This window comes from Hermetia illucens, chromosome 2, assembly GCF_905115235.1.
Source record: "Hermetia illucens chromosome 2, iHerIll2.2.curated.20191125, whole genome shotgun sequence".
NCBI lineage: Eukaryota > Metazoa > Arthropoda > Insecta > Diptera > Stratiomyidae > Hermetia > Hermetia illucens.
In genome coordinates, this window is record NC_051850.1 from 78,615,184 (window position 1) to 78,627,910 (window position 12,727).

The 12,727-nt window shown below is 39.8% G+C and overlaps 1 pseudogene; it reads left to right on the forward strand.

The window, feature by feature from the left end:
- Nucleotides 1-12,069, forward strand: part of LOC119648479 — a 147,816-nt pseudogene extending 135,747 nt beyond the window's left edge.
- The last annotated feature ends 658 nt before the right edge of the window (nt 12,070-12,727 follow it).

Below are 12,727 nucleotides of genomic sequence, written 5' to 3' on the forward strand. Positions count from 1 at the left end.
GCCACACAGAGCCTCAGTGTTGGGTCACAGCTCTTCGCTATCCAGAGCTCAGATACAATGTCGTCAGGTCTTGTGGCTTTCCCCGATTTCATTCTTTCTATTGTCTCCTCGACTTCAGTTGCACTGACCGCACCTGTCTGGACGACTTAATCCCACGGTCTTCTTATCAATCAATTCTTCGGATTGATTTTGTGACCACAATCAGAGCTCACCTGTGACAAGCAACAGCGGTACCAGTCTATACCAAGTGCATGGCTTAGGATTCATACTGGTGGATGCAAGAATTACCTAAATCTCTACCGAATTAAGGAGTACGCACCCGTGTTGAAACACAACACCACGCCGAGGCCCGAAGGTCTCTTCTCGCTTGAGCATAACTGCAACGCCCATGAAACTCCCACTAGGGGGCCTACCGCAAATAACCGAGCTGTACTCACATACAACGGGAGTTCACCCGAAGTATGAGATTCCAGGGGCTATCCCGGTTCCCATGGTACCAGTATACCCCTGGTAAGGTTTTGTGACCGAAGCCACTTCAGATGAGTCCCCGTGCAGACTCGGGTCTGATCGCCCTAATTAGGCCTTTGGAGTATTCGCTTCCTGCATCACGGCCGGCAAACCAAAGTGGGTACAGCGTCTCCCCGTGCCACCACTATGGAGGTTCTCCTCGGCCACTTGGTTTTGGTTTGGCCGACAGGATTTCCGCCCCGTCTTCCTCACTGCCACCTCTGAGAATTTTTGGATTTTTGTAATTGTTCGCACGGGTGACAGCGATCGCTTTCTTTGCTTCGGTTGGCATTCTTATAAATTTGCCAATTAACAGGCGTTTTATCGTCGAGTAATTTGTGGTACAGGCGTTTCTTTTCATGGACCTTCATTTTAGCATCGTCATTACAATGCCAAGTATCTCGGTTGATGTACCCGGCTTGATGGCTTCGAGGGTTTCAGAGGCCGCTTTGTGGATCGTATCTTCCATTTGCTTCCACGATTCTTCCACATTCGTAATGGTCGGCAATCGTGTGAGTGAGATCATTTCTTCTTTGTTCTCACGCAATCGCTACCATTTAATGCGCCGCGGGCCAGTGCGTTTCTCACGCTGTCTTATCGGTGGCCTAATTTGCAGGGCGACAATCAACGGCCGGTGTTGAGGTGCGACGGTCTCATGGGGAACGGCTTTGCAATAAATGATCAGGGACGATCTTATGGGAATATAGTCAATTTGCGTTTTATTGTTCCCACTATAAAATGTAGGAAGGTGAGGCAATCGTTTGATGAACCAGGTATTCAAAAGTACAAGGTCATGGGTGTCCGCAAAATCGATTACACGCTCGCCACCCTCATTGCGCGCTCCGAACCCGTTTCCCCGATGGTATCTGTTACCGCCTGCCTTTTCACCCACATGACCATTAAGATCGCCGGCAATGGTGCGTACGGGGTGAAGAAGTGAATAGTGCGATCAGTTGATATAAGGGTGAGCTGCATCAGCCGATCATCAAATCGTTCGACTTATTTGATGGCGTCATGGAAACGCTCTGAGATGGGAATGCTAACGCCATATTGAGTATGTGGGTTACCAAAATAGAGAAGTTTATAGCCATTTTTATCGCGTTCGCGTTCAATGTCGCAGCTTACCATCGGTTTTCTTGCAGAGCGCAGATATCAAAGCCCCTTTTCCGAAGGGCTCTTGCGAGTTTCTCCGTCTTTCCAGTTAGGGTACCAACATTCATTTGTTTTGTTCGTTTTGTTCGGACTAACTTGCTTACGTCCTGACGCCGTCCATGCATCAGCCTTGCCCGTCCTACCGCGTTGGCTGAGGTGGACGCCCTAGCCTTTCTCTGGGGCTTGTGACTCAATCCGATCATCTTGTTTGTAACGACATTGTATGCATTTTCTTGGTCGGCCTGTAGCAGGACCTGTCACTAAGAGAGATCAGGTAGGATTTAGCATAATGGAATAACTCCAACTTTACTCTATTTATCTCTTTTCCTGATCTCAGCATTTCGTTTTCGTTTTACTGAGGATAGTACAAAGTACGTTGCCTCAAAACCCCCTCCTTTACCTGGTCTTGGGACCAGCATACTATGTTTATAGCATGGCGGAGTTAAATCCAAATTAAAATATTGTAACGCGAATCGGAAGGTAAAATCGTAGTAATGACAACTGCCGAATATTTAGTTATTACACTTGACAACAGATGACTCTAATCTCAGCAAAGTTTTAGTACGATAGTTCTTAACAAAGTATTCGCATCCCTTTCTAGACTATTCAGCGAGGTATAAAATGGCCTGAGGTTTGCGTTCGCAGTCAACCAAGTTTCAGAATTAAAACGATACAGGTCGGATATGAATACGCTCTGGATTTAATCGGGGGCTATAGTTAATTGTGCAAAAATGTCGTAAGTATTAAACGTGAATAAAACGTTTCTATCAAATGGATAGAAAGGGTTTTTGTTGAATGCTATGTGATCTAGTGCCACTGCAACAATTATAGAATTATTAATAAAAAGTGTTAGGCACTTTTAATTCCGTATAATTTCTAATTCCCAAGCGTTTCAATTTCTCGTCCTCTGAATCATAGTTAGTTGATGAACTTACATTTTGATCAATAATGCCATCATTCCACTCTTCGACCTGAGATCCCGCTAGTTCCTACAAGAATCAGGAATCTTTGCGTTGTGTATTGCATCATTAAAAAAACTGATGATTTACCTGATTCAGAAGTTCTAAGCGTTCGGTGTTCGGCAAAGAGGGGCGATCTGGGTTGGAGTGGACTTCAATACTAGGATAATACCTTATAATAGGAGTGAGAATGGGGTTTCCAGTTTCAAACGACGGATGCAAGCCAACTTTCCGGCCCCCAGGCTACAAAGGAAGCAATCCCAATGGTGGATAACCAGCAATATGTTAAGTTTACTTAACACAAAAAATATTTACATTTTTAATTCATTTACTTTCTCAATTACAAACGGCTGACTTATCATTTAATAACAACCGAACAAAGAAAAAATGTTCTTTCAATTGACTCTGTCTCTCAACTGACATTCGCAAACAATTCTCGATGTTCAAAAATTGTGTTTCACATTCGAAGTGGTTGACGGTATTTCTCTGCTTTCACCAGCCTGACGTTCGCCTTGTACATGGAATATCACGATTGTGAACATCAGGAGGTTCGCCGAAACTGCTAGATCAGCCAGACCCGCGCTATAGGACACGTCGGAACGTAGTGCCGCTGCAGTTGCCGTTGTCGTTAGTTCAGTTATGAAAAGAGAGTTTGCGGGGTTTCAATGCTTCGGGAAGCACCCAGCCGTGACAACCTTTGTATATATTGGTCGATGGCGTTTAGCATAATGTTTCAACGACCGGAAGGAGACATGCACGACAATGAAGAGTTTCAAATCAGCTAAGAGGAAACTCCGCAGCCCGCTGCTGGCAGGAGTCAGTCGAATGGAACAGAGGGACCGAATTGTGCGAAAGTTATTCAATACCAACTCTGTTCGGGCTAATGGTAAAAGTGCTTCCGTGCTCCACGCAGCTGTACATTCCGAAAAAGCTAATAGCTAATATCAGAGTGACATATGATGGCGCAAAGTGTCATGTGTTACACCAAGGCAAAATATGACAGGATTTTCAGGTCCAAAGCGAAGTTCGCACGGGTTGCATCTTGTCACCGATATTATTTCCTCTTGTTACCGGTGACGTTCAACATGCTTTCTTGTCTGGAGGATGTAAAGGGGTTCAACGGACGGCGACATCTTTCCCGAAACACCTCGATCATGCTGATGACATCATTTTGCTCTCTCACCGCTCTCATCAGGTTATGGGCCTTGGCTAAATGGCTCCGAATGAGGAAAGAGAGGCAAGTATATTTGGACTGATATAAACACCAATGAAACCAAGCTTCTCAGCCTGACGGGTCATCGTAATCTTCCTATCTGTATTAATGGGCAGAGCATTGAAGGCGGGGAGGGATTTGTAATCGTGACCGGATGTCGGTTATGAGTCGACTCAGCTGTGAATGAGCACCTGAGTCAAATCAGGGTAATAATCTCGGGCGAGCGTAATGCTGACCACATTGCCTCCTACAGTGTACTGTAGTGTACCGTTACGGTCTTGAATGAAGTACTTAAGGCCCTGATCCAATATGGATTGTTGCGCCAACGATTATTACTATTGAAGGCGTGAATCAATTTGTATATTTTGGAAGCGTGGTTTCTCGCGACGTTGGCACCAAATTTAATGTTGCCCGATGCATTATAAGCGGAAATGCAACACCAACATCAAGTTGAGACTGCTCAGCTCTAGTGTATTTTCTGTGTTGTTATATGGAAGTAGCATATAGTGACTTCCCCCCCTCCCCTCTCCCTCTTTGTCCGCATCTGTCTGCATCATGTTATCGGAGTACGCTAGCCTGACGCTATTACAAACGAAGAACTTAGTCGGTGCACAGGTTTGGCACCTGTATTCATTGTGATCGGAAAGCAAAAGTAGCAGTGGATATGCCACAGCATTTTTTGTTGTTTGTAGATCAGTGTGAATTACTGGAGACAAACATATTGGTACGTATATGCTAATTAACTTTGCAGATAGTGCCCAATTGAAATGAGTATATACCGGCGGTATTAAATTGATGTAAAGCGGTTGTCAAAAATAAGCAAACAGACCCATTTCATGAATAAACAAGTCGCAATACCGGAAGCTCGCACTTCGGGCATAAAGGTTTTGTGTTCATCTTATGTAAAGAAATTTCAACGCACATTTTTCTGTCCGTATATAGCTACAAATCCAACATAGTCCTTCATATTTTCCCAAACTACGAGACATACGTACATATTACAGCCTTAGATATTACGCTCACCCTAAACAAACTGCCTATTTCCGAATACTGCACACATATATGCACGTACATAAATTGATCGTACCCATATTTCCGATTTACTTCTTATAACTATCTGAATTAGACACTACCCGCAAAGTTCATTAGCACGCATATACTATATACCTACACACGCACATGTCTGTTTGGAGTAATTGATATTCATATACAAATGACTAAAAACCTAAAACAAAATAATTCTTTCCTACCCCATTCATAAGAACTCATTTCGTTGTGGTATTGACGAATTGATATGTGATGACGCCATGCAGGTTGTAGAGTGCACAAAATTTTAAAAAAAATGGTTTAAAAGTTTTACCCCCTATAACTTTGTTGATAATAGTTGGATTTTCTTTAAACTTCTTCATTACACGCATGCTAAATTTTGTACCTCTGGGATGAACATAAGGGGAGTGCCGGGTAAATTTCAAAAATGTGGAAATATAATATTATTAACTTTATTTGTGCAGATACCGGAACCGGATATATTTTGAGGCCTAGATTTCGTAGAGATGCACCACTGTGATTTCAGAGTTTTCGGTTGAATAGGTTCTGAGAACGAGACCTGTTACACTTTTTGACGGGTCATATTTTGAGCCGTTACTCCCCTATGTTTCACCCAATATCAAATATTGACCCAGTTTAGAAAAGTACTAATTGAGACCTTTCATTTGATACCCAACATGGCTATATTCTGTAACAAAAATTTGCATCCTCCATTCACATATATGGGGAGCTCCCCTTAAACATAACAAAAAAATGGCGTCACTTACTGCATATAAAAGGAACACCAGATTACATACTCTCACCAGTTTTCATGATAATCGGTCTAGGCGTTTCCAAATAAATCGGGTGTGACAGACAAACAGACAGACAGACAGACAGACAGACAGACACCGACTTGATTCTAATAAGGTTTTGTTTCACACAAAACCTTAAAAATCCATATTTCGCAAGTTTTATTTTTGTAAAAGGTGTTGTGTATTTCTTTTATAAAAACGTTTGAGTGGACATTCGTCCCATTAGTACCTAACAAGTAATGTATGCATATATCATACGAGAATATCTGCTATCACGTGATACTGGCTTTTAGTCTTGAATTTGCACAGAAGAAATAACTTTGATCTACTATAACTTTTGTTAGTACCAGGATGGTAGGATCATGCTCTATGTTCTAGCCTATTGCATTATAAAATTTAATGATTCTAGGATGAACCTAAGGGGGTTTGCAGTCAATTACTAAAACCTAGAACAATATGCTATTATTGTCTTTATTTGATCAGATATCAGTATGGAGGGTATTTCGGAGCGTAGGTAGCATATAGTGCCAGCCTATTGACTATTTTTCAGATTTTTCAGCTGGATAGTTACTGAGAATAAGTCGGTGAAAAAAAAGATCACTTTCGATCCCCCGCACTCCCGACCTTTCCAACAGATATCAAAACTAACGCCGGCTTCGGAAAATACTAACCGAGACCTTTCATTTGATACCCCACATGACTATATTTGACGGAAAAAAATGTACACTCTCTTTTTGCATGCGGATGTAGAAGAATGTATCTCACTGTGTGTGTGAACGTTCACAGTTTTCACCTTTCCACGAAATTTGGTATCAGTAGCTATAATCGTTGCCAAGAAAATGCGTATGACAGACAGACGGACAGACAGACACTGAATTGATTGTAATAAGGTTTTGTTTTGCACAAGACCTTAATAATTACTTCTGAAAATGCTATCTATTGGTAACTAAATTAATAGCATAAACTTCAATTGAAAATGCAGAGGAAAATTTGATGAGTCATAAATAAATAAACAATAGTGTTATGATCCACAATGGTATTTTGCAACATCCTTCCATCCGACTTCGTAATGACAGCATGTACGCTAAGAACATGTCTGGATTAAAAGTAAGCCGAAACTCCAAAATGAACTTCCGCTGCTCAGTCAAATTTCGGGTGCCTGTCTTACGCATTCTCCTTTTTGGTCATGTCTTATATCCGTCCCAATTTTAAATAAATAAATTAGCAATGTAGTAGCAATATTAATTAAATCTTAATATTCCAACTTCTTACAGCAAAAGAGGTCGAATCCATCTGATACCTGCTATTTACACTTATTCCTATGGAAATTACGAAAGCACGATTCTATCATGTTCCCAAAGAATTTCTAAGAAAAGATGCAACGTTCGCAGTCTGTTCTTGCAAATCTTCCCATGAATATAGATGAAATGTGATCCGCATATTATGCGCAAATAATGAAAGAATGCAAGATGTGCAAATACGGGAATTTTTGTGCTATTTCGAAATTTAAATGTTCAAATGGCTACGAAATACACGTAACATATGCCCAAGCATTTTCGTTGGGCGATCAATCAGGGCCTTGAAGTGACTACTCCCAAATGATAATATTCTCCTCAGACACGTATTTTGAAACAATTTTGGCCTTGTGAATTGGCCTGTTGTCTGCTGCAGTATAAAATTTTTACAAATTAAACGCTTCCGGCGCTATGACATTTTTCATCAAACTGGGGTAAACTTGAGAATTTGACGTGCCTTCCAGTACCATTATTTTCCTCACTCCATTGGCAAAAATACATTTCTAAACCATCAAGCCCTTGTTACCGGACTTAAGGGGGTCATCCCCTTGTGTCGGATCGGAGTAATCGATTTTTTCTCTTGGCATCAATTGTATCCAGATATAGTGTAGAATATTTAGCAAAGGGATTTTTCGAAATGTCATATCTCAGATTTGACCTCAGATGCCCGGTCCAAACCAAGCCAAGACATCTGTTTTTAAAGAAACCGAAGATTTATGGACTATGTATAGCAGATTAATTGTCAGTTAAGATTTTCTGGTTAATAATCACATTCTAATTCTTAAATGCGTTTTTCTCGAAACTGCATGCTGAAAATCGAGTGTCACTAAAATTTACTTGTTCGGAATAGATTTCTACGGTTCGCAAACTAGGATAATTGTGATTCATTGAGCTGTTTTTAAGGTTTTGTGTAAACACAAAACCTTATTAAAATCGGTTTACTGTCTGTCTGTTTGTCCGTCCGTCTGTCTGTCTGTCTGTCTGTCCGTCACACGCATTTTTCTCGGAGACGCTTATAGCGATTGACACCAAATTTGGTAGAAAGGTGGGAACTATGAACGCTCACGCATACAGTGAATTTCACCCGTTTACGTCGAATTTAAGGGGGTCCCCATACATGCAAAAGGGGGTGTAAAATTTTTTTTCATCAAATATAGTCATGTGGGGTATCAAATTAAAGGTCTCGATTCGTACTTTTCAAAGCCGATCTTAGTTTTAACATTCGTTGGAAGGGTGGGGAGCGCGGGGGGTTGAAAGTGATCACTTCTTCAAGGGGGCCATTCTCAGAAACTACCCAACCGAAAAATCTGAAAAAAATCAGGAGGGTGCCACTATATGGTGCCTGGGCTCCAAAATACCTTCCGTGCCGATATCTGTTTAAATAAAGTTAATAATAGTATATTACTACAATTTTTTGTAATTGGTTAGAAACCCCCCTTAAGTTCATCATCCATCCATCATCCATCCATCACCCATGAAATTTTTCAGTGATATAGGCTATAATATAGAGCATGATCGTACCAAGTTTCGTGGAAATCACACTATTAGTAACAAAGTGATAATACCTCAAATTTGTTGCTTCTTTGAAAATTGAAGACTATGAATGTCAATATCACCCAAAAGTGGATACTCTCACATAATATATGGATATAGTATGTGCTACGTACTAAGAAATACATAAAACATTTCTTACCTGAAGCGTGCAGCTTCCGGTTTCCCGACTTGTTTATACATTAAAGAAGGAGGCAAAAACACCAAAATTTAAAAGAAAGTTTAGTTTTGGTGCCTTGCACCAAAAAGTTACCTTATATTTTTTAATAACCCTAGTTTTCGAACCGTGGTATAGTCCACACCCTAAAATGCCGTTCATTTTTTTTTCTCTAAAATGAACAGAGTGCCCTATACTTCAATAAGGAATGATGATATTGACATGAAATTCTACGTATACCCAATATATTAATAAATATATAGTGAAAAATTCACAATTGTGTCTTTATTCAGTTCTTCACAAAAAATTCCCAAAGAAGCCGAAAAGCCTTCACACAGGATGATCCATTTAAGGATAGATTTTGTAAATTTAAAAGGCTACACTTAAGGGGGTCATCCCATGTGAATGCGGCTTTTTTAGAAATTTTTTGTGAACTGGATAAAGACACAAATCCGAATTTCGTATAGTCCATTATTGAAATACAGAGCAATTTATACACCCATCTCCAAAAAAAGGTGTTTTTCTGCCGCCATCCTAGAGGGCGCTGCGATCATCTTAAAGAAAAAAGTAAACGGCATTGTAACGTACGTAACTACAGTCCGCAAACTAGGATTACTAAAAAATATTAAAAGCTAAATTTTTGGCGGGGTGTTAAACTTGTTTTTGTAAATATTGTTTTTTCACGGCTTCTTCAATGAGTAAAAAAACTACTGAATGAATCGCAATTATCCTAGTTTGCGGAGCGTAGAAATATGTTCTGAATAAGTCGTGAAAATTTCAAATAGATTTTGAGCAATGGTGGCAGGAGTTTTTCAATATGCAGTTTTGAGAAAAACGCAAAGTAGAATACGATTTTTCGTCATGAAACCTTAACTGACAATTAATCTGCTATACCTAATCCATAAACCTTAGATTTCTTGAAGAAACACACGTACAGCCTTGGCTTCACTTCTTATCCTTTTAGCCAAGCTACAAAACAGCCCGAGTCGAATAAGACTGAGCCTGGGGCTATCACTAATATAACACTACAATGCTAATTTAGACTAATAGATTGATAACACATCTGTTGTCCCAACACTGCCGCCTTTTAATAAGTGCAAGAAGAAACACGCAATACCCAAGAAACCTACTCCGAGCACATGGTTTACTGAATGGCCGCTATAATATATGGTGTAGTGACTGTTCCCCAGGAAACCGGTCCCTGTCCTTCGCATCTCCTGTAACGCTGTTACATCAGTCCTATCTTGGAACAGGGTATCTCTGTATAGGGAGCGCACGTTCTATAAGAAAATGCGCAAATCGTTATTCCATTGTCGTTGTCGGGTTCGTCGTTGTAATATCCGTCCAGTCCGATGCGTTTTTTGTGGCTTCGTAGCAGCCATTTCCCAGGTTTTATGCTCCATCGTGGCTAACAATCCACGTTTCGTCCTGGGACCCTTACTATCCTTTGACCACCTTTCGCATGGTGGAAGTTTACTTTGGCTATCTTAGTGCTAGCCATTGGCTCTCTTATTGTTTGGAACTCTTCTCCACTGTAGAGGTATCGCCCTCCTCCTCCGACCTGGCGCTTTCCTGAGCATCGGTGTCCACTTTAAGCCCTAAAAGTTCTATTTCGAGGTCGTCCAGCTGTCCTTTTTACTGGGCAGCATACTTTCCTGGCTGATCCAATCTTTTCCGCCTCTATGCCGGGACTTTTTCGGGGACCTCGGTATGCTTTTTATCCGGTGTCTCCTCCGAGGTGTCTTTCCTCGGTTTTTCCCTATACACATGCACAAGTATGATGCCAAATCGATAGTTGATATGGCAACTGCAACGTTTAATTGCCTCCAGGGATCAGTCATCTATCCCGATCGTGAGGAGTCCACCATTGCTTCTGAAGACTCTCCATAATCACGTATACAGATCCTCATTCTGAGCGATTAGGTGGTCCATGAGATCTTCGGTCTCTGTTTTTGCGGCTTTCGGGATAAACATTATTACCATGGTACGTCATCACTAGGACATGTTGACAGTGCTCCTTCCCGGCCTGGAAATTTAGGAACTATGGTCCAGTTTACCAGTGTATGCCAGGTGGAAAGCGTCTCCCAGTGAGCACGAGTTTTGCAGTCCATCCTTTGCACATCTGCCTGACGACAAGGTCTTCGATAGTTTCCTGCTCCTCATAAGTGAATATTTGTTCGAAACTTGTTTTTGCTTGTGCCTGTTTTTTGAGCAGTGGTGTTTTTGGTTGTTTTGCTCGCATTATACCAATGTTTACTTTGCATCTACTGCTTGACGTCCCAAGGTCTCCCTTCTTGGGTGTAATCACCTGGCTCTCAGTATTTCCGAGATGTGCCCCCGCCCTTTTGAACCAGTTTGTGTGCAGTGCAGGTTCCGGCTTGTTTGGTTATTGATTTTTATTTCCTTTATTTTTGCACCGTTCGAATACAGTCAGTTACCCACCCCCGACTGACAAACTATCCAATGAGCACGGTTCGCATGACATCCTGGATTGGGGGAGGTCTTTTTCATTTTGTCGCTATCACCACTCACTAATGGTCTTGGTAGACGAGAGACTTGCCCCTGGCAAGAAATAGATCACCCTAGAGGAGAGACAGCTCACTCTTAAAGGGAGATAGATTGGCTCTAGGGAGCTATATTCCTATTCAGTCTATCCTGCCGGGCATTGCTTGACCCCCTCCTAATTTAAGTCAATTGGGTTTAGTAATTAGAATTTTGGCTATAGGATTTCCTAAGTTAGCTCTTTTCCATCTTTTTCTCATGCGTTATTTAAGTCTTTACTGTTTATATGAGCTATCATTCATTCCAGGATATTCGAGTTATAGGGAATTTAGCAATTCATGTACCTCTTACTGTAAGATGTGTAAGTCTAGCCAATTTAGGACTTTGTGGAATACCTGTTTTGGCCGGGTTTCACTCAAAGGACATAATTTTGGAATTGAATTTTTGTTTTGTTTTTGTTTTTTTCTACAGGGTTTACTGTGTGTTTATTTCGATTAGTCTTTCATAGATTAACTGGACATTTAAATCGGGGATCTATACATTATTTAAGAGACGAAGGGTGGATAATGTTGCGAGGTATAATAGGATTAATAGTTATAAGAATTGAAAGGAGAGAATACTAAATTTATTAACTTTTTCTGCTCTTAGTGCTGTTGTTTTATTTTTATTTTTAAAGCTATTAACTTAATTTGTTTGTCGGAGCTTTGAGAGGGTATTTATTTCTAATGTTTCAATTTATTTTAATAACAAGTCTCTGATGATGTATAATATTTCTTCATTTTCTGGTTCAATGTGAATTATGCCCTATATTTCAACATATGGGATTATTGCCTATCCTCTAAATTTGGGGATGGCAAGATTTAATTTATATTTATTATATTTACAATTTTAAGTATAATCTAGAATTTAAGTATCTTATCTTTAGAATATAACCTTCATTATATAACATTGAGGTTGTTTAACCCTTAATTAATTTAACATTTCTTAGTAATTTAGATAAGAAAAAAATCTTTATTTTTATAATGAAAATGTAAGGTTTAAAATGAACTATATAAATAAGGTTAAGAAATATTAACGGAATTTAACCATTAAAGAACGAAGTTAGTAGCTTTATGTTGTTCATCATATTCCCTTAATTGGAAAATAATTTCCATGATATCATTAACAATAATAGGCCTATATTTTAGCTTCAATTAGAAAATAAGGGTAAAAATGATCTAAGATTAGGTCAAAACTAATTGCAATAAGTCGCAACATATTCAAGGAAGACTAAAACATAGTACTTTTTGAATGCAAATCAAATGTTACAATTAACTAGAACCCTAAAGTTAAGAAAATTATTCTAAAGCTCCTTGGTTTCATTCGTGATAAAGTCCAGATAAGAGAATAGTAATAAAAAATACGATTCTGAAAGATCAAAAAATTATATTAGAAGTGTTAATAATAGGAGTAATATGTAAAATTAAAGTAATCTCTATATAAAAAATTAAGAAAATGATGGCAATAAGAAAAAGCCGGAAGAACTTTTAGTATCGAATCCACATTCTATA